We start from the raw sequence: 21606 nt of genomic DNA, 5'->3' as shown, positions 1-21606 counted from the left end.
TGCTGTCAAAGGAAGACTGGGCCCGGCTTAGCGGCTGGCGTTAGGTGCCCGGTGGCGCGGCTGTGGTCTCCCTGGATCACGCGTGGACTCGCCGGGCGACACCTGCCAGAGGGGCTGGTGAGGGCTGAGCCGCGCCAGCTCCGTCGGCATCCCGCATGCCGGCGCCCGGCGGGGCGCAATTTGTGGGTATCGCTTCTCGGCCTTTTGGCTAAGATCAAGTGTAGTATCTGTTCTTATCAGTTTAATATCTGATACGTCCCCCATGGAGGGGACCACATATTAAACGGATTTTTGGAACAGGGAGCCGGAAGTGGGGCTTGCCCCGTCCGCTCCACGCATCGACCCGGTATTGCAGTGCTTCCGGGAATGGTGCACCTCTACTGCCCCCTGTTGTCGAAAGGCAGAACTGACTGACTGACTGACTGACTGACTGACTGACTGACTGAGTGAGTGAGTGAGTGACTAATAGACTGAGTGCTGTGAGGGGGGGGGCCCTGTCTGTGCGTGGCCCCCGTTTCCCGCCGTTTTTCTTTTTTTTTTTTTTTTTTTTTTTTTTTTTTTTTAAAGGAAGGTGACACACTGTTTGTGCGGTGGACAGCTGCGCTGAGGTAAGGCATGATGTCATCTTTGCCTTTTGAATTTCCCCTCATGTTTGTTAAAATGATTGCTGTCTTTTGAGAGGACAGGAGGACAGGGAGGAGTCGGGGCCCCGAGGACGGCGGCTGCGACGCCCCTGGGCATTCTACTCCGAGCGGGGGCGTCACGCAGGCCCGGCTAACGGCGACGGGCTTGGCGGCGGCCCCATATCGACTCGGGTCTCTCTTCATCCCGTATAAATCTTTCGCCTTTTACTAAAGATTTCCGTGGAGAGGGATAGCGATGAGTTCATGGTATTTTTGGAGGCTCTGCCCAAGCAGAGCTGCACTGCTGCTGTCAAAGGAAGACTGGGCCCGGCTTAGCGGCTGGCGTTAGGTGCCCGGTGGCGCGGCTGTGGTCTCCCTGGATCACGCGTGGACTCGCCGGGCGACACCTGCCAGAGGGGCTGGTGAGGGCTGAGCCGCGCCAGCTCCGTCGGCATCCCGCATGCCGGCGCCCGGCGGGGCGCAATTTGTGGGTATCGCTTCTCGGCCTTTTGGCTAAGATCAAGTGTAGTATCTGTTCTTATCAGTTTAATATCTGATACGTCCCCCATGGAGGGGACCACATATTAAACGGATTTTTGGAACAGGGAGCCGGAAGTGGGGCTTGCCCCGTCCGCTCCACGCATCGACCCGGTATTGCAGTGCTTCCGGGAATGGTGCACCTCTACTGCCCCCTGTTGTCGAAAGGCAGAACTGACTGACTGACTGACTGACTGACTGACTGACTGACTGACTGACTGACTGACTGAGTGAGTGAGTGAGTGACTAATAGACTGAGTGCTGTGAGGGGGGGGGCCCTGTCTGTGCGTGGCCCCCGTTTCCCGCCGTTTTTCTTTTTTTTTTTTTTTTTTTTTTTTTTTTTTTTTAAAGGAAGGTGACACACTGTTTGTGCGGTGGACAGCTGCGCTGAGGTAAGGCATGATGTCATCTTTGCCTTTTGAATTTCCCCTCATGTTTGTTAAAATGATTGCTGTCTTTTGAGAGGACAGGAGGACAGGGAGGAGTCGGGGCCCCGAGGACGGCGGCTGCGACGCCCCTGGGCATTCTACTCCGAGCGGGGGCGTCACGCAGGCCCGGCTAACGGCGACGGGCTTGGCGGCGGCCCCATATCGACTCGGGTCTCTCTTCATCCCGTATAAATCTTTCGCCTTTTACTAAAGATTTCCGTGGAGAGGGATAGCGATGAGTTCATGGTATTTTTGGAGGCTCTGCCCAAGCAGAGCTGCACTGCTGCTGTCAAAGGAAGACTGGGCCCGGCTTAGCGGCTGGCGTTAGGTGCCCGGTGGCGCGGCTGTGGTCTCCCTGGATCACGCGTGGACTCGCCGGGCGACACCTGCCAGAGGGGCTGGTGAGGGCTGAGCCGCGCCAGCTCCGTCGGCATCCCGCATGCCGGCGCCCGGCGGGGCGCAATTTGTGGGTATCGCTTCTCGGCCTTTTGGCTAAGATCAAGTGTAGTATCTGTTCTTATCAGTTTAATATCTGATACGTCCCCCATGGAGGGGACCACATATTAAACGGATTTTTGGAACAGGGAGCCGGAAGTGGGGCTTGCCCCGTCCGCTCCACGCATCGACCCGGTATTGCAGTGCTTCCGGGAATGGTGCACCTCTACTGCCCCCTGTTGTCGAAAGGCAGAACTGACTGACTGACTGACTGACTGACTGACTGACTGACTGACTGAGTGAGTGAGTGAGTGACTAATAGACTGAGTGCTGTGAGGGGGGGGGCCCTGTCTGTGCGTGGCCCCCGTTTCCCGCCGTTTTTCTTTTTTTTTTTTTTTTAAAGGAAGGTGACACACTGTTTGTGCGGTGGACAGCTGCGCTGAGGTAAGGCATGATGTCATCTTTGCCTTTTGAATTTCCCCTCATGTTTGTTAAAATGATTGCTGTCTTTTGAGAGGACAGGAGGACAGGGAGGAGTCGGGGCCCCGAGGACGGCGGCTGCGACGCCCCTGGGCATTCTACTCCGAGCGGGGGCGTCACGCAGGCCCGGCTAACGGCGACGGGCTTGGCGGCGGCCCCATATCGACTCGGGTCTCTCTTCATCCCGTATAAATCTTTCGCCTTTTACTAAAGATTTCCGTGGAGAGGGATAGCGATGAGTTCATGGTATTTTTGGAGGCTCTGCCCAAGCAGAGCTGCACTGCTGCTGTCAAAGGAAGACTGGGCCCGGCTTAGCGGCTGGCGTTAGGTGCCCGGTGGCGCGGCTGTGGTCTCCCTGGATCACGCGTGGACTCGCCGGGCGACACCTGCCAGAGGGGCTGGTGAGGGCTGAGCCGCGCCAGCTCCGTCGGCATCCCGCATGCCGGCGCCCGGCGGGGCGCAATTTGTGGGTATCGCTTCTCGGCCTTTTGGCTAAGATCAAGTGTAGTATCTGTTCTTATCAGTTTAATATCTGATACGTCCCCCATGGAGGGGACCACATATTAAACGGATTTTTGGAACAGGGAGCCGGAAGTGGGGCTTGCCCCGTCCGCTCCACGCATCGACCCGGTATTGCAGTGCTTCCGGGAATGGTGCACCTCTACTGCCCCCTGTTGTCGAAAGGCAGAACTGACTGACTGACTGACTGACTGACTGACTGACTGACTGACTGACTGACTGACTGACTGAGTGAGTGAGTGAGTGACTAATAGACTGAGTGCTGTGAGGGGGGGGCCCTGTCTGTGCGTGGCCCCCGTTTCCCGCCGTTTTTCTTTTTTTTTTTTTTTTTTTTTTTTTTTTTTTTAAAGGAAGGTGACACACTGTTTGTGCGGTGGACAGCTGCGCTGAGGTAAGGCATGATGTCATCTTTGCCTTTTGAATTTCCCCTCATTTGTTAAAATGATTGCTGTCTTTTGAGAGGACAGGAGGACAGGGAGGAGTCGGGGCCCCGAGGACGGCGGCTGCGACGCCCCTGGGCATTCTACTCCGAGCGGGGGCGTCACGCAGGCCCGGCTAACGGCGACGGGCTTGGCGGCGGCCCCATATCGACTCGGGTCTCTCTTCATCCCGTATAAATCTTTCGCCTTTTACTAAAGATTTCCGTGGAGAGGGATAGCGATGAGTTCATGGTATTTTTGGAGGCTCTGCCCAAGCAGAGCTGCACTGCTGCTGTCAAAGGAAGACTGGGCCCGGCTTAGCGGCTGGCGTTAGGTGCCCGGTGGCGCGGCTGTGGTCTCCCTGGATCACGCGTGGACTCGCCGGGCGACACCTGCCAGAGGGGCTGGTGAGGGCTGAGCCGCGCCAGCTCCGTCGGCATCCCGCATGCCGGCGCCCGGCGGGGCGCAATTTGTGGGTATCGCTTCTCGGCCTTTTGGCTAAGATCAAGTGTAGTATCTGTTCTTATCAGTTTAATATCTGATACGTCCCCCATGGAGGGGACCACATATTAAACGGATTTTTGGAACAGGGAGCCGGAAGTGGGGCTTGCCCCGTCCGCTCCACGCATCGACCCGGTATTGCAGTGCTTCCGGGAATGGTGCACCTCTACTGCCCCCTGTTGTCGAAAGGCAGAACTGACTGACTGACTGACTGACTGACTGACTGACTGACTGACTGAGTGAGTGAGTGAGTGACTAATAGACTGAGTGCTGTGAGGGGGGGGGCCCTGTCTGTGCGTGGCCCCCGTTTCCCGCCGTTTTTCTTTTTTTTTTTTTTTTAAAGGAAGGTGACACACTGTTTGTGCGGTGGACAGCTGCGCTGAGGTAAGGCATGATGTCATCTTTGCCTTTTGAATTTCCCCTCATGTTTGTTAAAATGATTGCTGTCTTTTGAGAGGACAGGAGGACAGGGAGGAGTCGGGGCCCCGAGGACGGCGGCTGCGACGCCCCTGGGCATTCTACTCCGAGCGGGGGCGTCACGCAGGCCCGGCTAACGGCGACGGGCTTGGCGGCGGCCCCATATCGACTCGGGTCTCTCTTCATCCCGTATAAATCTTTCGCCTTTTACTAAAGATTTCCGTGGAGAGGGATAGCGATGAGTTCATGGTATTTTTGGAGGCTCTGCCCAAGCAGAGCTGCACTGCTGCTGTCAAAGGAAGACTGGGCCCGGCTTAGCGGCTGGCGTTAGGTGCCCGGTGGCGCGGCTGTGGTCTCCCTGGATCACGCGTGGACTCGCCGGGCGACACCTGCCAGAGGGGCTGGTGAGGGCTGAGCCGCGCCAGCTCCGTCGGCATCCCGCATGCCGGCGCCCGGCGGGGCGCAATTTGTGGGTATCGCTTCTCGGCCTTTTGGCTAAGATCAAGTGTAGTATCTGTTCTTATCAGTTTAATATCTGATACGTCCCCCATGGAGGGGACCACATATTAAACGGATTTTTGGAACAGGGAGCCGGAAGTGGGGCTTGCCCCGTCCGCTCCACGCATCGACCCGGTATTGCAGTGCTTCCGGGAATGGTGCACCTCTACTGCCCCCTGTTGTCGAAAGGCAGAACTGACTGAGACTGACTGACTGACTGACTGACTGACTGACTGACTGACTGACTGACTGACTGAGTGAGTGACTAATAGACTGAGTGCTGTGAGGGGGGGGGCCCTGTCTGTGCGTGGCCCCCGTTTCCCGCCGTTTTTCTTTTTTTTTTTTTTTTTTTTTTTTTTTTTTTTTAAAGGAAGGTGACACACTGTTTGTGCGGTGGACAGCTGCGCTGAGGTAAGGCATGATGTCATCTTTGCCTTTTGAATTTCCCCTCATGTTTGTTAAAATGATTGCTGTCTTTTGAGAGGACAGGAGGACAGGGAGGAGTCGGGGCCCCGAGGACGGCGGCTGCGACGCCCCTGGGCATTCTACTCCGAGCGGGGGCGTCACGCAGGCCCGGCTAACGGCGACGGGCTTGGCGGCGGCCCCATATCGACTCGGGTCTCTCTTCATCCCGTATAAATCTTTCGCCTTTTACTAAAGATTTCCGTGGAGAGGGATAGCGATGAGTTCATGGTATTTTTGGAGGCTCTGCCCAAGCAGAGCTGCACTGCTGCTGTCAAAGGAAGACTGGGCCCGGCTTAGCGGCTGGCGTTAGGTGCCCGGTGGCGCGGCTGTGGTCTCCCTGGATCACGCGTGGACTCGCCGGGCGACACCTGCCAGAGGGGCTGGTGAGGGCTGAGCCGCGCCAGCTCCGTCGGCATCCCGCATGCCGGCGCCCGGCGGGGCGCAATTTGTGGGTATCGCTTCTCGGCCTTTTGGCTAAGATCAAGTGTAGTATCTGTTCTTATCAGTTTAATATCTGATACGTCCCCCATGGAGGGGACCACATATTAAACGGATTTTTGGAACAGGGAGCCGGAAGTGGGGCTTGCCCCGTCCGCTCCACGCATCGACCCGGTATTGCAGTGCTTCCGGGAATGGTGCACCTCTACTGCCCCCTGTTGTCGAAAGGCAGAACTGACTGACTGACTGACTGACTGACTGACTGACTGACTGACTGAGTGAGTGAGTGAGTGACTAATAGACTGAGTGCTGTGAGGGGGGGGGCCCTGTCTGTGCGTGGCCCCCGTTTCCCGCCGTTTTTCTTTTTTTTTTTTTTTTTTTTTTTTTTTTTTTTAAAGGAAGGTGACACACTGTTTGTGCGGTGGACAGCTGCGCTGAGGTAAGGCATGATGTCATCTTTGCCTTTTGAATTTCCCCTCATGTTTGTTAAAATGATTGCTGTCTTTTGAGAGGACAGGAGGACAGGGAGGAGTCGGGGCCCCGAGGACGGCGGCTGCGACGCCCCTGGGCATTCTACTCCGAGCGGGGGCGTCACGCAGGCCCGGCTAACGGCGACGGGCTTGGCGGCGGCCCCATATCGACTCGGGTCTCTCTTCATCCCGTATAAATCTTTCGCCTTTTACTAAAGATTTCCGTGGAGAGGGATAGCGATGAGTTCATGGTATTTTTGGAGGCTCTGCCCAAGCAGAGCTGCACTGCTGCTGTCAAAGGAAGACTGGGCCCGGCTTAGCGGCTGGCGTTAGGTGCCCGGTGGCGCGGCTGTGGTCTCCCTGGATCACGCGTGGACTCGCCGGGCGACACCTGCCAGAGGGGCTGGTGAGGGCTGAGCCGCGCCAGCTCCGTCGGCATCCCGCATGCCGGCGCCCGGCGGGGCGCAATTTGTGGGTATCGCTTCTCGGCCTTTTGGCTAAGATCAAGTGTAGTATCTGTTCTTATCAGTTTAATATCTGATACGTCCCCCATGGAGGGGACCACATATTAAACGGATTTTTGGAACAGGGAGCCGGAAGTGGGGCTTGCCCCGTCCGCTCCACGCATCGACCCGGTATTGCAGTGCTTCCGGGAATGGTGCACCTCTACTGCCCCCTGTTGTCGAAAGGCAGAACTGACTGACTGACTGACTGACTGACTGACTGACTGACTGACTGAGTGAGTGAGTGAGTGACTAATAGACTGAGTGCTGTGAGGGGGGGGGCCCTGTCTGTGCGTGGCCCCCGTTTCCCGCCGTTTTTCTTTTTTTTTTTTTTTTTTTTTTTTTTTTTTTTAAAGGAAGGTGACACACTGTTTGTGCGGTGGACAGCTGCGCTGAGGTAAGGCATGATGTCATCTTTGCCTTTTGAATTTCCCCTCATGTTTGTTAAAATGATTGCTGTCTTTTGAGAGGACAGGAGGACAGGGAGGAGTCGGGGCCCCGAGGACGGCGGCTGCGACGCCCCTGGGCATTCTACTCCGAGCGGGGGCGTCACGCAGGCCCGGCTAACGGCGACGGGCTTGGCGGCGGCCCCATATCGACTCGGGTCTCTCTTCATCCCGTATAAATCTTTCGCCTTTTACTAAAGATTTCCGTGGAGAGGGATAGCGATGAGTTCATGGTATTTTTGGAGGCTCTGCCCAAGCAGAGCTGCACTGCTGCTGTCAAAGGAAGACTGGGCCCGGCTTAGCGGCTGGCGTTAGGTGCCCGGTGGCGCGGCTGTGGTCTCCCTGGATCACGCGTGGACTCGCCGGGCGACACCTGCCAGAGGGGCTGGTGAGGGCTGAGCCGCGCCAGCTCCGTCGGCATCCCGCATGCCGGCGCCCGGCGGGGCGCAATTTGTGGGTATCGCTTCTCGGCCTTTTGGCTAAGATCAAGTGTAGTATCTGTTCTTATCAGTTTAATATCTGATACGTCCCCCATGGAGGGGACCACATATTAAACGGATTTTTGGAACAGGGAGCCGGAAGTGGGGCTTGCCCCGTCCGCTCCACGCATCGACCCGGTATTGCAGTGCTTCCGGGAATGGTGCACCTCTACTGCCCCCTGTTGTCGAAAGGCAGAATGAGACTGACTGACTGACTGACTGACTGACTGACTGACTGACTGACTGACTGACTGAGTGAGTGAGTGAGTGACTAATAGACTGAGTGCTGTGAGGGGGGGGGCCCTGTCTGTGCGTGGCCCCCGTTTCCCGCCGTTTTTCTTTTTTTTTTTTTTTTTTTTTTTTTTTTTTTAAAGGAAGGTGACACACTGTTTGTGCGGTGGACAGCTGCGCTGAGGTAAGGCATGATGTCATCTTTGCCTTTTGAATTTCCCCTCATGTTTGTTAAAATGATTGCTGTCTTTTGAGAGGACAGGAGGACAGGGAGGAGTCGGGGCCCCGAGGACGGCGGCTGCGACGCCCCTGGGCATTCTACTCCGAGCGGGGGCGTCACGCAGGCCCGGCTAACGGCGACGGGCTTGGCGGCGGCCCCATATCGACTCGGGTCTCTCTTCATCCCGTATAAATCTTTCGCCTTTTACTAAAGATTTCCGTGGAGAGGGATAGCGATGAGTTCATGGTATTTTTGGAGGCTCTGCCCAAGCAGAGCTGCACTGCTGCTGTCAAAGGAAGACTGGGCCCGGCTTAGCGGCTGGCGTTAGGTGCCCGGTGGCGCGGCTGTGGTCTCCCTGGATCACGCGTGGACTCGCCGGGCGACACCTGCCAGAGGGGCTGGTGAGGGCTGAGCCGCGCCAGCTCCGTCGGCATCCCGCATGCCGGCGCCCGGCGGGGCGCAATTTGTGGGTATCGCTTCTCGGCCTTTTGGCTAAGATCAAGTGGATTTTACGCTCTTTTTATCGCTTTTAACGGACTGCGTCGGGTTTTTTAGAGGAAGGCACGGTGACCCTAATGCGTGACCAGTAGGTGGCTTGACCGCCGCTGCCACGGGGCGACCCGTGCCTTCCTTTTAGCCTTTTATCCCTGCTTTTATTTTCGTTTTTATTAGGCTGGGGATCCCGCAGTGGCTGGTGGCCTGTCCGCCGCCCTGCCGGGTGAACTGGTGTTTTTATTTTTTAGTTGCTTTTATAGTTTAGCATTCCTCGGCTCATCCCGGATTGGCGGACGGCGGCCGGACCACGGCGGACGTCGGGACCACGGCGGCAGGAGGACTCTGCTCCAGGAACGACGTCGGTGGACCATCCCGGATGTCGACGGCCGGCGGAGCTGCGAGGAAGCCCTTCAGCGGGCCGTGGCTGGTAGCAGGCGGTGGCCTGCGTAATACCGCCCGGTTCTGCTGGAGGGCCGAAGGGGAGGTGGGCACCTTCCCTGACCGCCTGGCCTTCATCCGGGAGGTGGCCTTCGGGGAGCTGGGCCTCCGCATGGAGGACATCCTCTGTGTGCAGCGGAATGGACCTCACCAGTTCTTCGAGGTCACCCTGTCCACCGACGAGAGCTACTCCAAGGTCCTGGAGCGGAGCAAGGAGAGGGCTCAGTACCCTCTCCTGGGTCAGTATACCATCGAGCCGCTGTGGTGGCCCGACAAGCGAGTGATAACTGTACATTGTTTTAATCCTCATATCACCGCCGAGGCCGTCCGCCAGTTCCTCAACAAGTATGTGGACCTTCTTCCTGGCCACAAGGATATTCGGGATGAGCTGGGGATCTGGACTGGACGACGCCAGTTCCAGGCCCGCCTGCGCCTGGACGCTAATGGCGCGGGCGGTTTTAGTCATCCCCCAGCCTATTTTAATCTACAGGGCAATAAGGCTTACTTGTTTTATTCCGGACAGCCTCCCTTCTGCCGACAGTGTCACAGCTTCGGACACACTCTGGAGGGATGCGCCAACCTGCGCTGCCGTAACTGCCTGGAGCCGGGGCACATGGCCAGGGACTGCAAGGGCCCCCGTCGCTGCATCCACTGCAACGGTGAGGACCATCTGGCTCGTTCCTGCCCCCAACGGAAAACGTCATACGCCGACGCTCTGTTAGGCAGCAGAGCTGTCGGCAAGGAGAGTGGTGGGGGAGCGCAAGCCCCCACGTCAGGGCAGGAACAGCCGGCGGCGGGGGCAGGAGGAGATGCCCTGGCCGAGGTGGAGGAGGCCCCAGCGACAGTGACTGCAATGCAGGAGGGGTCTCCAGTCCTGGCTCCAGGTGTCAGCAGCAGGAGGAGAAAGAGCGGCGCATCCCCCCGGAGGAGGAAGAAGAGCAGAAGGGAGGCACAACCCGACGCATCCAGCCCTCCGGCTGCCACCTTGCCAGCAGTGGCGGCCGGGGACCAAGGCCGAGAGAGTCCCCCCTCCCCGACATTGGGGGCCCCCCATCTGGTGTGGGACTTGGGACAGTCCCCTGCGCCCCCCCAGGAGTACAGTAGTGTGCAGGACAAAGCAAATGAACAGGAGTACCTGGGGGGGCTGGAACTGGGGGGCCTTTTGGGTTTGACTGAGGAGGGGGGGCAGTAATGCGGTATTGTTTTTAATGGCTGGCTTTTATTATTTTAGTGTGTTGTTTGTAATTGTATTTTACCTTTTTAACATTTCATGGCCAATTTTAATATTGTCACCTTGAATGTCAGGGGTTTGAGGAACGTTTTAAAGCGCACATCTGTTTTTAATCAGCTGGCATCTTCTCCCTTCAGCATTTGTTTTCTGCAGGAAGTCCACCTCCGGGACCAGCGGGACGAGGCTCTCTTTTCACGACAATGGAAGAGGGGTAGATCCTACTGGAGCGTAGGTGGTGTCCACTCCTCAGGCGTCGGGATCCTTTTTGGCGACCGCGCCTTTGAAGAAGTAAGATCGTTTACCGTTCTTCAAGGTAGGGTTTTGGGGGTGGACGCCACATGGAGGGGACAGCGCCTCCGGGCCATATGTGTCTACGCTCCAGTGGAGGCCTCGTCCCGTATAACTCTCTTTGAAGAGTTGTCCCCGTTCTGTGTCACAGATCGACACTTGATTTTAGGAGGGGACTTTAACATCTCGTTGGAGGGTAGACAGGATGTCAGCTCTGGGCACTTTCGCCATTTTATTCGTTCCTTTAAACTTGTTGATGGTTTTAAGATATGCAACCCCAGCATGCCGGGCTTCACCTGGCACAATAGTCGCGGAGCCAGCAGTCGCATCGACTATATTTTAGCCTCACCCCCCGTTGTTTTTAAAAAGGTGTCCCTCTCCCCACAGTGGCCCACTGACCACTTGGCAGTGGAGGCCACTGTTTCCATAGACGCCCCTGAATATGGGGGTGGCTATTGGAAAATGAACCTGCAGATCCTGGAGGAGAGCGATTTTAGACACCTTTTTTTAGATCACTTCTCCGAGTGGCAGAAGGACAAGCCTACCTTCCCCTCCGTGGCTGAATGGTGGGAGAGTGTGAAGGATAGGATCCGAACCTTCTCCATGCAGTACAGCAAGCAGCGCAGGATGGAGAAGAAATTCTCCATTCTGCAGCTGGAGAGAAGGTTGCGGGATGAATACGCCGCTCACAACAACGGGGGCGCCATCGATCACGAGCGACTGCTTGGCATAAAGGGTGAGCTGAGGCGCCTGCATGAACAGGCTGCCTCGGCCCTAATGCTCCGCGACAAAATGTGCCTGTTGGAAAACAATGAAAAGTGCAACGCCTTTTTTTTCCAGAGAGCCAGGGAAGCCCGGGAGGAGAAGAGCTTTGTCTCTCTCCGTGCCTCAAATAGCAACAAGGTAACTACAACATCAGACATGCTGGAGGTTGCCAAATTGTTTTATTGTGATCTTTTTAAGGTTAGGGATACGGACCCGGTTGTAGGGGAGCGGTTCCTAGACAACATTTTACCTTGCCTTCCCAGTGACATTCGTGACGGCTTAGAAGCCCCCATCACCTTGGCCGAGCTGACCGCAGTGCTTGGCAAGATGAACCGCCGCAAGGTACCGGGCCTTGATGGGCTCCCGGTGGAATTTTATTACACCTTTTGGGATGTCCTCGGGCCGGAATTACTGCAGGTTGTAGAGGACGTTCAGCGCCGGGGTTTGCTCACTAGGAGCATGAGGTCAGGGGTTCTTTCTTTGTTGCACAAGAAGGGCGATCGTGCCGACCTTGGCAACTGGAGGCCCCTGACCATGCTTTGTGTAGACACAAAGCTCATTGCAAAGACCCTTACAGAACGCCTGAAGAAGGCCATGGCTCATCTGGTTCACAGCGATCAGACGTGTGGAGTACCGGGTCGATCGGCGACGTGGAATCTCCATCTCATCCGCGACGCCATCGCCTGGGTGGAGGACAGGAACCTCCCTCTCCTGCTGGTCAGCTTGGACCAGGAGAAAGCCTTTGACCGGGTAGATCACCGCTTCCTGTTTCAAGTATTGGGTAAGTTTGGCTTTGGACCCAATTATCTGGGGTGGTTACACACTTTGTATAACGAAGTTGGAAGCCATGTTGTTATCAATGGCTTCCTGAGTGACTTGGTGCCCCAGCTGAGTGGAGTGAGGCAGGGATGTCCCCTCTCCCCCCTCCTCTACGCGCTCTATATAGAGCCACTGGCGTGCGCCATTCGCGCCCACCCCGGGGTCGATGGCCTTCTTATCCCAGGAAGCCGGGGGAAATCTGTTAGGCTGACCCAGTACGCGGACGACACCACCCTTTTCGTCTGCTCTGATCAGTCTCTCGGTCATGCCATGAGCCTTGTTCATGCGTTCGGTAGGGCCTCCGGCGCGACGCTCAACCTCAGTAAGTCGGTGGCCAAGTATTTCGGCAGCTGGAAGGCGAGGGAGGACGTCGCAGGGGGTCTCACCCTCTGTGACGGACCTCTCAAAGTGTTGGGGGTCAACTTCCTTTCGGATGGTGCCGCCCGTTTGAACTGGGAGGAGCGGTTGGCGATCGCCAGGCGGAAGATCGGACTGTGGAAGTCCAGGTCCCTGTCCTTCCAAGGTAAGGTCTTAGCCTTAAAAGCGGATATTCTTCCCACCCTGCTCTACCTTGCACATGTGTACCCTTTGCCCCGCTTCATGCGCAGAGGCCTGACGAAGGACGTTTTCAACCTCGTCTGGGGGGGCAGGTATGAGTACGTGCGTAGGGAAGTGATGTATCTCGGAAAGGACAGTGGGGGGAGGGATGTTATTGACTTTCCTCTCAAGCTTGACTGCCTGTTCTTCTCGCAGCTCTGCGCGCGCCTGGCAGCTCCCCTCGAGCACCCCCATCAGCACTTTGTGCGTCTGTGGCTGGCTCTCCCCATGAGACGTCTGGTGGCGTCGTGGACCAACCTCGGCCCCAAGGCTGAGACCCTGCCGGCCCACTACAGCCACGCTGTCAAGTGGAGTAAGTCTTTTCCGGCAGGTGTCAAGACAGAGGCCTTGACCAAGCATAGAGCGCTTTACAGTGCTTTGCTTGGTCATAGGGATACTCGGGCCATGTTGGGCCTGGAGGAAGGCACATGGGCGAGAATCCAGCCTAAGGGTTTGGATCACAGGCTGCAGGACCTGAACTGGCAGTGCCTTCATGGTAAGCTGCCAGTCAGGGACGTCTTACATAGGCATAAGCTGACCAGACACCCCCGCTGCCCCAGGCCCGAGTGCAGCGAGGATGAGACCATCAGGCACGTGTTTTGGGACTGTGGGCATGCACAGAGAGTTTGGGGGTTGGTAGCGGGCCTGTGTGGACGTGTGGACCTGCAGCCCGGTCTGACCTACGACAAGGTGTTGAAGGGGTGGGACCCCAACCTCCATAACCCCTTCGGCCCCTGGATGTGGCTGCTGGTCAGCATTACCAAGCGAGAGCTGTGGAATGCCAGGACCGCGCTCATCCGCAGAGGGGTTCATCTGGAGGCACAAGGGGTATTCCGTAAAATCCGGGCCGACTTGGGTTTCAGGATGGAGACTGACGTCATCCAGCGGGGCTATCACGAGGCCAAGGAGAGGTGGAAGGGCCTCTTTTGGCTTTAGCCCCGTGTTGTTTAGGTGGTGACGCTCCATTCTACAGGGTGGACATGACGCACCTTTCTGGAGCACACAGAAGGTACTTTGGGTTTTAGGTAAGTGTGCTTGGTTTTTGTGCGTGTGTTGTATTTTAAATATTTATTTATTTATTTTTTTTTTTTTTTTAAATAATTGCATGTACAGAACTTATTGTGCACTACTGGTTGATCACTTTTAGCACGTGTTTATTAATATTAACATTATTTATTAACATTTTAACTTGTTTGATGTGCTTTGTGTTTGTGATTAACCGTATTTTATGCCCGAAGTCACAGATTTTATGTGTGTGAGGATGGTATATAACCCTGTTTTAACCCGACCCTTGTGTTTGAAGTTTGAGGTCTGCGGGTCTGTTCCTCTTTTAAGGTTTTAACTTTTTAATGACTTGCATTTGAGGTGACATTTTATTTGTATAAATGGCCATATCAATGTAATTAAAGGTTATTTGTTTGTAATTTTAATTGTTGATTGTATTGTTTATATATAGTTCTGCATATTTTGCTTGTTTAATTCTATTTTAATATATATAATTAATGTTTGGTTGTACAGGCATTGATGTGTATAACTTGGAAAATTTCAACCTTTTACATTGTTGTTATGTTGCTTTATGATGAGTACTGTTTTTGCAGGAAGAGGTTGTTTTAATATTCCGTGTTGACAATGCCATGTTTTAAAAGTGTGGTTTTTATTCAATGTCTTAAATTGCTTGTGTTAATGTGTGTGCAGAACTGTTAAATAAAGTATTGGAAAAAAAAAAAAAAAAAAAAATCTGTTCTTATCAGTTTAATATCTGATACGTCCCCCATGGAGGGGACCACATATTAAACGGATTTTTGGAACAGGGAGCCGGAAGTGGGGCTTGCCCCGTCCGCTCCACGCATCGACCCGGTATTGCAGTGCTTCCGGGAATGGTGCACCTCTACTGCCCCCTGTTGTCGAAAGGCAGAACTGACTGACTGACTGACTGACTGACTGACTGACTGACTGACTGACTGAGTGAGTGAGTGAGTGACTAATAGACTGAGTGCTGTGAGGGGGGGGGCCCTGTCTGTGCGTGGCCCCCGTTTCCCGCCGTTTTTCTTTTTTTTTTTTTTTTTTTTTTTTTTTTTTTTAAAGGAAGGTGACACACTGTTTGTGCGGTGGACAGCTGCGCTGAGGTAAGGCATGATGTCATCTTTGCCTTTTGAATTTCCCCTCATGTTTGTTAAAATGATTGCTGTCTTTTGAGAGGACAGGAGGACAGGGAGGAGTCGGGGCCCCGAGGACGGCGGCTGCGACGCCCCTGGGCATTCTACTCCGAGCGGGGGCGTCACGCAGGCCCGGCTAACGGCGACGGGCTTGGCGGCGGCCCCATATCGACTCGGGTCTCTCTTCATCCCGTATAAATCTTTCGCCTTTTACTAAAGATTTCCGTGGAGAGGGATAGCGATGAGTTCATGGTATTTTTGGAGGCTCTGCCCAAGCAGAGCTGCACTGCTGCTGTCAAAGGAAGACTGGGCCCGGCTTAGCGGCTGGCGTTAGGTGCCCGGTGGCGCGGCTGTGGTCTCCCTGGATCACGCGTGGACTCGCCGGGCGACACCTGCCAGAGGGGCTGGTGAGGGCTGAGCCGCGCCAGCTCCGTCGGCATCCCGCATGCCGGCGCCCGGCGGGGCGCAATTTGTGGGTATCGCTTCTCGGCCTTTTGGCTAAGATCAAGTGTAGTATCTGTTCTTATCAGTTTAATATCTGATACGTCCCCCATGGAGGGGACCACATATTAAACGGATTTTTGGAACAGGGAGCCGGAAGTGGGGCTTGCCCCGTCCGCTCCACGCATCGACCCGGTATTGCAGTGCTTCCGGGAATGGTGCACCTCTACTGCCCCCTGTTGTCGAAAGGCAGAACTGACTGACTGACTGACTGACTGACTGACTGACTGACTGACTGACTGACTGAGTGAGTGAGTGAGTGACTAATAGACTGAGTGCTGTGAGGGGGGGGGCCCTGTCTGTGCGTGGCCCCCGTTTCCCGCCGTTTTTCTTTTTTTTTTTTTTTTTTTTTTTTTTTTTTTTAAAGGAAGGTGACACACTGTTTGTGCGGTGGACAGCTGCGCTGAGGTAAGGCATGATGTCATCTTTGCCTTTTGAATTTCCCCTCATGTTTGTTAAAATGATTGCTGTCTTTTGAGAGGACAGGAGGACAGGGAGGAGTCGGGGCCCCGAGGACGGCGGCTGCGACGCCCCTGGGCATTCTACTCCGAGCGGGGGCGTCACGCAGGCCCGGCTAACGGCGACGGGCTTGGCGGCGGCCCCATATCGACTCGGGTCTCTCTTCATCCCGTATAAATCTTTCGCCTTTTACTAAAGATTTCCGTGGAGAGGGATAGCGATGAGTTCATGGTATTTTTGGAGGCTCTGCCCAAGCAGAGCTGCACTGCTGCTGTCAAAGGAAGACTGGGCCCGGCTTAGCGGCTGGCGTTAGGTGCCCGGTGGCGCGGCTGTGGTCTCCCTGGATCACGCGTGGACTCGCCGGGCGACACCTGCCAGAGGGGCTGGTGAGGGCTGAGCCGCGCCAGCTCCGTCGGCATCCCGCATGCCGGCGCCCGGCGGGGCGCAATTTGTGGGTATCGCTTCTCGGCCTTTTGGCTAAGATCAAGTGTAGTATCTGTTCTTATCAGTTTAATATCTGATACGTCCCCCATGGAGGGGACCACATATTAAACGGATTTTTGGAACAGGGAGCCGGAAGTGGGGCTTGCCCCGTCCGCTCCACGCATCGACCCGGTATTGCAGTGCTTCCGGGAATGGTGCACCTCTACTGCCCCCTGTTGTCGAAAGGCAGAACTGACTGACTGACTGACTGACTGACTGACTGACTGACTGACTGACTGACTGACTGACTGAGTGAGTGAGTGAGTGACTAATAGACTGAGTGCTGTGAGGGGGGGGGCCCTGTCTGTGCGTGGCCCCCGTTTCCCGCCGTTTTTCTTTTTTTTTTTTTTTTTTTTTTTTTTTTTTTTTAAAGGAAGGTGACACACTGTTTGTGCGGTGGACAGCTGCGCTGAGGTAAGGCATGATGTCATCTTTGCCTTTTGAATTTCCCCTCATGTTTGTTAAAATGATTGCTGTCTTTTGAGAGGACAGGAGGACAGGGAGGAGTCGGGGCCCCGAGGACGGCGGCTGCGACGCCCCTGGGCATTCTACTCCGAGCGGGGGCGTCACGCAGGCCCGGCTAACGGCGACGGGCTTGGCGGCGGCCCCATATCGACTCGGGTCTCTCTTCATCCCGTATAAATCTTTCGCCTTTTACTAAAGATTTCCGTGGAGAGGGATAGCGATGAGTTCATGGTATTTTTGGAGGCTCTGCCCAAGCAGAGCTGCACTGCTGCTGTCAAAGGAAGACTGGGCCCGGCTTAGCGGCTGGCGTTAGGTGCCCGGTGGCGCGGCTGTGGTCTCCCTGGATCACGCGTGGACTCGCCGGGCGACACCTGCCAGAGGGGCTGGTGAGGGCTGAGCCGCGCCAGCTCCGTCGGCATCCCGCATGCCGGCGCCCGGCGGGGCGCAATTTGTGGGTATCGCTTCTCGGCCTTTTGGCTAAGATCAAGTGTAGTATCTGTTCTTATCAGTTTAATATCTGATACGTCCCCCATGGAGGGGACCACATATTAAACGGATTTTTGGAACAGGGAGCCGGAAGTGGGGCTTGCCCCGTCCGCTCCACGCATCGACCCGGTATTGCAGTGCTTCCGGGAATGGTGCACCTCTACTGCCCCCTGTTGTCGAAAGGCAGAACTGACTGACTGACTGACTGACTGACTGACTGACTGACTGACTGACTGAGTGAGTGAGTGAGTGACTAATAGACTGAGTGCTGTGAGGGGGGGGGCCCTGTCTGTGCGTGGCCCCCGTTTCCCGCCGTTTTTCTTTTTTTTTTTTTTTTTTTTTTTTTTTTTTAAAGGAAGGTGACACACTGTTTGTGCGGTGGACAGCTGCGCTGAGGTAAGGCATGATGTCATCTTTGCCTTTTGAATTTCCCCTCATGTTTGTTAAAATGATTGCTGTCTTTTGAGAGGACAGGAGGACAGGGAGGAGTCGGGGCCCCGAGGACGGCGGCTGCGACGCCCCTGGGCATTCTACTCCGAGCGGGGGCGTCACGCAGGCCCGGCTAACGGCGACGGGCTTGGCGGCGGCCCCATATCGACTCGGGTCTCTCTTCATCCCGTATAAATCTTTCGCCTTTTACTAAAGATTTCCGTGGAGAGGGATAGCGATGAGTTCATGGTATTTTTGGAGGCTCTGCCCAAGCAGAGCTGCACTGCTGCTGTCAAAGGAAGACTGGGCCCGGCTTAGCGGCTGGCGTTAGGTGCCCGGTGGCGCGGCTGTGGTCTCCCTGGATCACGCGTGGACTCGCCGGGCGACACCTGCCAGAGGGGCTGGTGAGGGCTGAGCCGCGCCAGCTCCGTCGGCATCCCGCATGCCGGCGCCCGGCGGGGCGCAATTTGTGGGTATCGCTTCTCGGCCTTTTGGCTAAGATCAAGTGTAGTATCTGTTCTTATCAGTTTAATATCTGATACGTCCCCCATGGAGGGGACCACATATTAAACGGATTTTTGGAACAGGGAGCCGGAAGTGGGGCTTGCCCCGTCCGCTCCACGCATCGACCCGGTATTGCAGTGCTTCCGGGAATGGTGCACCTCTACTGCCCCCTGTTGTCGAAAGGCAGAACTGACTGACTGACTGACTGACTGACTGACTGACTGACTGACTGACTGACTGAGTGAGTGAGTGAGTGACTAATAGACTGAGTGCTGTGAGGGGGGGGGCCCTGTCTGTGCGTGGCCCCCGTTTCCCGCCGTTTTTCTTTTTTTTTTTTTTTTTTTTTTTTTTTTTTTAAAGGAAGGTGACACACTGTTTGTGCGGTGGACAGCTGCGCTGAGGTAAGGCATGATGTCATCTTTGCCTTTTGAATTTCCCCTCATGTTTGTTAAAATGATTGCTGTCTTTTGAGAGGACAGGAGGACAGGGAGGAGTCGGGGCCCCGAGGACGGCGGCTGCGACGCCCCTGGGCATTCTACTCCGAGCGGGGGCGTCACGCAGGCCCGGCTAACGGCGACGGGCTTGGCGGCGGCCCCATATCGACTCGGGTCTCTCTTCATCCCGTATAAATCTTTCGCCTTTTACTAAAGATTTCCGTGGAGAGGGATAGCGATGAGTTCATGGTATTTTTGGAGGCTCTGCCCAAGCAGAGCTGCACTGCTGCTGTCAAAGGAAGACTGGGCCCGGCTTAGCGGCTGGCGTTAGGTGCCCGGTGGCGCGGCTGTGGTCTCCCTGGATCACGCGTGGACTCGCCGGGCGACACCTGCCAGAGGGGCTGGTGAGGGCTGAGCCGCGCCAGCTCCGTCGGCATCCCGCATGCCGGCGCCCGGCGGGGCGCAATTTGTGGGTATCGCTTCTCGGCCTTTTGGCTAAGATCAAGTGGATTTTACGCTCTTTTTATCGCTTTTAACGGACTGCGTCGGGTTTTTTAGAGGAAGGCACGGTGACCCTAATGCGTGACCAGTAGGTGGCTTGACCGCCGCTGCCACGGGGCGACCCGTGCCTTCCTTTTAGCCTTTTATCCCTGCTTTTATTTTCGTTTTTATTAGGCTGGGGATCCCGCAGTGGCTGGTGGCCTGTCCGCCGCCCTGCCGGGTGAACTGGTGTTTTTATTTTTTAGTTGCTTTTATAGTTTAGCATTCCTCGGCTCATCCCGGATTGGCGGACGGCGGCCGGACCACGGCGGACGTCGGGACCACGGCGGCAGGAGGACTCTGCTCCAGGAACGACGTCGGTGGACCATCCCGGATGTCGACGGCCGGCGGAGCTGCGAGGAAGCCCTTCAGCGGGCCGTGGCTGGTAGCAGGCGGTGGCCTGCGTAATACCGCCCGGTTCTGCTGGAGGGCCGAAGGGGAGGTGGGCACCTTCCCTGACCGCCTGGCCTTCATCCGGGAGGTGGCCTTCGGGGAGCTGGGCCTCCGCATGGAGGACATCCTCTGTGTGCAGCGGAATGGACCTCACCAGTTCTTCGAGGTCACCCTGTCCACCGACGAGAGCTACTCCAAGGTCCTGGAGCGGAGCAAGGAGAGGGCTCAGTACCCTCTCCTGGGTCAGTATACCATCGAGCCGCTGTGGTGGCCCGACAAGCGAGTGATAACTGTACATTGTTTTAATCCTCATATCACCGCCGAGGCCGTCCGCCAGTTCCTCAACAAGTATGTGGACCTTCTTCCTGGCCACAAGGATATTCGGGATGAGCTGGGGATCTGGACTGGACGACGCCAGTTCCAGGCCCGCCTGCGCCTGGACGCTAATGGCGCGGGCGGTTTTAGTCATCCCCCAGCCTATTTTAATCTACAGGGCAATAAGGCTTACTTGTTTTATTCCGGACAGCCTCCCTTCTGCCGACAGTGTCACAGCTTCGGACACACTCTGGAGGGATGCGCCAACCTGCGCTGCCGTAACTGCCTGGAGCCGGGGCACATGGCCAGGGACTGCAAGGGCCCCCGTCGCTGCATCCACTGCAACGGTGAGGACCATCTGGCTCGTTCCTGCCCCCAACGGAAAACGTCATACGCCGACGCTCTGTTAGGCAGCAGAGCTGTCGGCAAGGAGAGTGGTGGGGGAGCGCAAGCCCCCACGTCAGGGCAGGAACAGCCGGCGGCGGGGGCAGGAGGAGATGCCCTGGCCGAGGTGGAGGAGGCCCCAGCGACAGTGACTGCAATGCAGGAGGGGTCTCCAGTCCTGGCTCCAGGTGTCAGCAGCAGGAGGAGAAAGAGCGGCGCATCCCCCCGGAGGAGGAAGAAGAGCAGAAGGGAGGCACAACCCGACGCATCCAGCCCTCCGGCTGCCACCTTGCCAGCAGTGGCGGCCGGGGACCAAGGCCGAGAGAGTCCCCCCTCCCCGACATTGGGGGCCCCCCATCTGGTGTGGGACTTGGGACAGTCCCCTGCGCCCCCCCAGGAGTACAGTAGTGTGCAGGACAAAGCAAATGAACAGGAGTACCTGGGGGGGCTGGAACTGGGGGGCCTTTTGGGTTTGACTGAGGAGGGGGGGCAGTAATGCGGTATTGTTTTTAATGGCTGGCTTTTATTATTTTAGTGTGTTGTTTGTAATTGTATTTTACCTTTTTAACATTTCATGGCCAATTTTAATATTGTCACCTTGAATGTCAGGGGTTTGAGGAACGTTTTAAAGCGCACATCTGTTTTTAATCAGCTGGCATCTTCTCCCTTCAGCATTTGTTTTCTGCAGGAAGTCCACCTCCGGGACCAGCGGGACGAGGCTCTCTTTTCACGACAATGGAAGAGGGGTAGATCCTACTGGAGCGTAGGTGGTGTCCACTCCTCAGGCGTCGGGATCCTTTTTGGCGACCGCGCCTTTGAAGAAGTAAGATCGTTTACCGTTCTTCAAGGTAGGGTTTTGGGGGTGGACGCCACATGGAGGGGACAGCGCCTCCGGGCCATATGTGTCTACGCTCCAGTGGAGGCCTCGTCCCGTATAACTCTCTTTGAAGAGTTGTCCCCGTTCTGTGTCACAGATCGACACTTGATTTTAGGAGGGGACTTTAACATCTCGTTGGAGGGTAGACAGGATGTCAGCTCTGGGCACTTTCGCCATTTTATTCGTTCCTTTAAACTTGTTGATGGTTTTAAGATATGCAACCCCAGCATGCCGGGCTTCACCTGGCACAATAGTCGCGGAGCCAGCAGTCGCATCGACTATATTTTAGCCTCACCCCCCGTTGTTTTTAAAAAGGTGTCCCTCTCCCCACAGTGGCCCACTGACCACTTGGCAGTGGAGGCCACTGTTTCCATAGACGCCCCTGAATATGGGGGTGGCTATTGGAAAATGAACCTGCAGATCCTGGAGGAGAGCGAT

General features: G+C 55.9%; 27 non-coding genes and 1 pseudogene across 27 annotated transcripts; all 28 read left to right on the top strand.

Moving 5' to 3' along the window:
• The first annotated feature begins 188 nt into the window (after window positions 1–188).
• Window positions 189–380, top strand: LOC140585133 (U2 spliceosomal RNA). The gene has a single exon (XR_011987093.1). It is a non-coding gene; the product is annotated as a U2 spliceosomal RNA (small nuclear RNA).
• Window positions 381–807: 427 nt separating this feature from the next.
• Window positions 808–921, top strand: LOC140584600 (U5 spliceosomal RNA). Its single transcript, XR_011986562.1, has one exon. It is a non-coding gene; the product is annotated as a U5 spliceosomal RNA (small nuclear RNA).
• A 195-nt stretch (window positions 922–1116) lies between these two features.
• LOC140585132 (U2 spliceosomal RNA) lies at window positions 1117–1308 on the top strand. The gene has a single exon (XR_011987092.1). It is a non-coding gene; the product is annotated as a U2 spliceosomal RNA (small nuclear RNA).
• A 443-nt stretch (window positions 1309–1751) lies between these two features.
• LOC140584599 (U5 spliceosomal RNA) lies at window positions 1752–1865 on the top strand. Its single transcript, XR_011986561.1, has one exon. It is a non-coding gene; the product is annotated as a U5 spliceosomal RNA (small nuclear RNA).
• A 195-nt stretch (window positions 1866–2060) lies between these two features.
• LOC140585131 (U2 spliceosomal RNA) lies at window positions 2061–2252 on the top strand. Its single transcript, XR_011987091.1, has one exon. It is a non-coding gene; the product is annotated as a U2 spliceosomal RNA (small nuclear RNA).
• A 414-nt stretch (window positions 2253–2666) lies between these two features.
• Window positions 2667–2780, top strand: LOC140584598 (U5 spliceosomal RNA). Its single transcript, XR_011986560.1, has one exon. It is a non-coding gene; the product is annotated as a U5 spliceosomal RNA (small nuclear RNA).
• Window positions 2781–2975: 195 nt separating this feature from the next.
• LOC140585130 (U2 spliceosomal RNA) lies at window positions 2976–3167 on the top strand. Its single transcript, XR_011987090.1, has one exon. It is a non-coding gene; the product is annotated as a U2 spliceosomal RNA (small nuclear RNA).
• A 443-nt stretch (window positions 3168–3610) lies between these two features.
• LOC140584597 (U5 spliceosomal RNA) lies at window positions 3611–3724 on the top strand. Its single transcript, XR_011986559.1, has one exon. It is a non-coding gene; the product is annotated as a U5 spliceosomal RNA (small nuclear RNA).
• Window positions 3725–3919: 195 nt separating this feature from the next.
• LOC140585129 (U2 spliceosomal RNA) lies at window positions 3920–4111 on the top strand. The gene has a single exon (XR_011987089.1). It is a non-coding gene; the product is annotated as a U2 spliceosomal RNA (small nuclear RNA).
• Window positions 4112–4525: 414 nt separating this feature from the next.
• On the top strand, window positions 4526–4639 carry LOC140584595 (U5 spliceosomal RNA). The gene has a single exon (XR_011986557.1). It is a non-coding gene; the product is annotated as a U5 spliceosomal RNA (small nuclear RNA).
• A 195-nt stretch (window positions 4640–4834) lies between these two features.
• Window positions 4835–5026, top strand: LOC140585128 (U2 spliceosomal RNA). The gene has a single exon (XR_011987088.1). It is a non-coding gene; the product is annotated as a U2 spliceosomal RNA (small nuclear RNA).
• A 441-nt stretch (window positions 5027–5467) lies between these two features.
• Window positions 5468–5581, top strand: LOC140584594 (U5 spliceosomal RNA). The gene has a single exon (XR_011986556.1). It is a non-coding gene; the product is annotated as a U5 spliceosomal RNA (small nuclear RNA).
• A 195-nt stretch (window positions 5582–5776) lies between these two features.
• Window positions 5777–5968, top strand: LOC140585127 (U2 spliceosomal RNA). The gene has a single exon (XR_011987087.1). It is a non-coding gene; the product is annotated as a U2 spliceosomal RNA (small nuclear RNA).
• Window positions 5969–6398: 430 nt separating this feature from the next.
• Window positions 6399–6512, top strand: LOC140584593 (U5 spliceosomal RNA). The gene has a single exon (XR_011986555.1). It is a non-coding gene; the product is annotated as a U5 spliceosomal RNA (small nuclear RNA).
• A 195-nt stretch (window positions 6513–6707) lies between these two features.
• Window positions 6708–6899, top strand: LOC140585126 (U2 spliceosomal RNA). Its single transcript, XR_011987086.1, has one exon. It is a non-coding gene; the product is annotated as a U2 spliceosomal RNA (small nuclear RNA).
• Window positions 6900–7329: 430 nt separating this feature from the next.
• LOC140584592 (U5 spliceosomal RNA) lies at window positions 7330–7443 on the top strand. The gene has a single exon (XR_011986554.1). It is a non-coding gene; the product is annotated as a U5 spliceosomal RNA (small nuclear RNA).
• Window positions 7444–7638: 195 nt separating this feature from the next.
• On the top strand, window positions 7639–7830 carry LOC140585124 (U2 spliceosomal RNA). The gene has a single exon (XR_011987084.1). It is a non-coding gene; the product is annotated as a U2 spliceosomal RNA (small nuclear RNA).
• Window positions 7831–8272: 442 nt separating this feature from the next.
• On the top strand, window positions 8273–8386 carry LOC140584591 (U5 spliceosomal RNA). Its single transcript, XR_011986553.1, has one exon. It is a non-coding gene; the product is annotated as a U5 spliceosomal RNA (small nuclear RNA).
• A 6026-nt stretch (window positions 8387–14412) lies between these two features.
• LOC140584171 (U2 spliceosomal RNA) lies at window positions 14413–14633 on the top strand (annotated as a pseudogene).
• A 434-nt stretch (window positions 14634–15067) lies between these two features.
• On the top strand, window positions 15068–15181 carry LOC140584590 (U5 spliceosomal RNA). Its single transcript, XR_011986552.1, has one exon. It is a non-coding gene; the product is annotated as a U5 spliceosomal RNA (small nuclear RNA).
• Window positions 15182–15376: 195 nt separating this feature from the next.
• Window positions 15377–15568, top strand: LOC140585123 (U2 spliceosomal RNA). The gene has a single exon (XR_011987083.1). It is a non-coding gene; the product is annotated as a U2 spliceosomal RNA (small nuclear RNA).
• A 438-nt stretch (window positions 15569–16006) lies between these two features.
• On the top strand, window positions 16007–16120 carry LOC140584589 (U5 spliceosomal RNA). The gene has a single exon (XR_011986551.1). It is a non-coding gene; the product is annotated as a U5 spliceosomal RNA (small nuclear RNA).
• A 195-nt stretch (window positions 16121–16315) lies between these two features.
• On the top strand, window positions 16316–16507 carry LOC140585122 (U2 spliceosomal RNA). Its single transcript, XR_011987082.1, has one exon. It is a non-coding gene; the product is annotated as a U2 spliceosomal RNA (small nuclear RNA).
• Window positions 16508–16954: 447 nt separating this feature from the next.
• On the top strand, window positions 16955–17068 carry LOC140584588 (U5 spliceosomal RNA). Its single transcript, XR_011986550.1, has one exon. It is a non-coding gene; the product is annotated as a U5 spliceosomal RNA (small nuclear RNA).
• A 195-nt stretch (window positions 17069–17263) lies between these two features.
• On the top strand, window positions 17264–17455 carry LOC140585121 (U2 spliceosomal RNA). The gene has a single exon (XR_011987081.1). It is a non-coding gene; the product is annotated as a U2 spliceosomal RNA (small nuclear RNA).
• A 432-nt stretch (window positions 17456–17887) lies between these two features.
• On the top strand, window positions 17888–18001 carry LOC140584587 (U5 spliceosomal RNA). Its single transcript, XR_011986549.1, has one exon. It is a non-coding gene; the product is annotated as a U5 spliceosomal RNA (small nuclear RNA).
• Window positions 18002–18196: 195 nt separating this feature from the next.
• Window positions 18197–18388, top strand: LOC140585120 (U2 spliceosomal RNA). Its single transcript, XR_011987080.1, has one exon. It is a non-coding gene; the product is annotated as a U2 spliceosomal RNA (small nuclear RNA).
• Window positions 18389–18825: 437 nt separating this feature from the next.
• On the top strand, window positions 18826–18939 carry LOC140584586 (U5 spliceosomal RNA). Its single transcript, XR_011986548.1, has one exon. It is a non-coding gene; the product is annotated as a U5 spliceosomal RNA (small nuclear RNA).
• Window positions 18940–21606: the final 2667 nt, after the last annotated feature.

This window comes from Paramormyrops kingsleyae, unplaced genomic scaffold (genome assembly GCF_048594095.1).
Source record: "Paramormyrops kingsleyae isolate MSU_618 unplaced genomic scaffold, PKINGS_0.4 ups31, whole genome shotgun sequence".
In the NCBI taxonomy this organism is placed as follows: Eukaryota; Metazoa; Chordata; class Actinopteri; order Osteoglossiformes; family Mormyridae; genus Paramormyrops; species Paramormyrops kingsleyae.
This window is presented reverse-complemented; position numbering and strand designations above follow the sequence as displayed.